The sequence below is a fragment of the Nothoprocta perdicaria genome, unplaced genomic scaffold, assembly GCF_003342845.1.
Source record: "Nothoprocta perdicaria isolate Ctin4 unplaced genomic scaffold, notPer1 scaffold_44, whole genome shotgun sequence".
In the NCBI taxonomy this organism is placed as follows: domain Eukaryota; kingdom Metazoa; phylum Chordata; class Aves; order Tinamiformes; family Tinamidae; genus Nothoprocta; species Nothoprocta perdicaria.
In genome coordinates, this window is record NW_020455688.1 from 3,891,679 (window position 1) to 3,892,344 (window position 666).

Here is a 666-nt window from a genome sequence, read left to right on the forward strand (position 1 = left end):
CCCGCCGCCCGTTTCCTGTCGTTTCCACCATTTTAACCGTCTTCTGACAACTCGGTGCCCCCTGCGGTGGCTCCTCTGGTGTCTCTCCTGAGGGAAGGGCAGGAGAAGGAGCAGGGCTGGGCAGGGGGCACCGCAAGCCGCTGCTGGAGCTGGCCGTGTTTCCTCCTTTCTCTTTTTCCTTCTCCTGGGCTTCATACAGCCCCGCACTGCTGCAGTTAACTACGTGTCGGTCCGCGTGCCCCGGCTCTCTGCTTCAAACTCTGTTTTTCAAAACTGTTTTCACCAGTTTCTGGTCGCTTGCAAAGCCGGGGTGCTGCGTTCCGCCCCAAATCTCCCCATCTTGCCCGTGTGTGTGATACAGTTGACCAGGAAAAGTGGCTGAGTGGCAAACGCGCCTCGTTTGGGAGCACTTCAGTGAAGGTACCGAAATTGTTGGTGGTGGGACGCTGCGGTGGCCGAAGCAGCTGCTGCCGCGGGCGCGAGGCTGAGCGCCTCTGTCACCCGTAATTGGGCCCCTGATCCCTTCCTGCTGGTGGTGACAAACAGACGGAGGTGCCTGTTGGTCGCTCAGAATAACCCGGTAATCCCGGTATCCCGGGGGCCGTCGGAGCGGCCGCTCCGAGCGGGAGCCCGTGGTGGGAAGAACGTATTCCCGGGCTTCTCTTT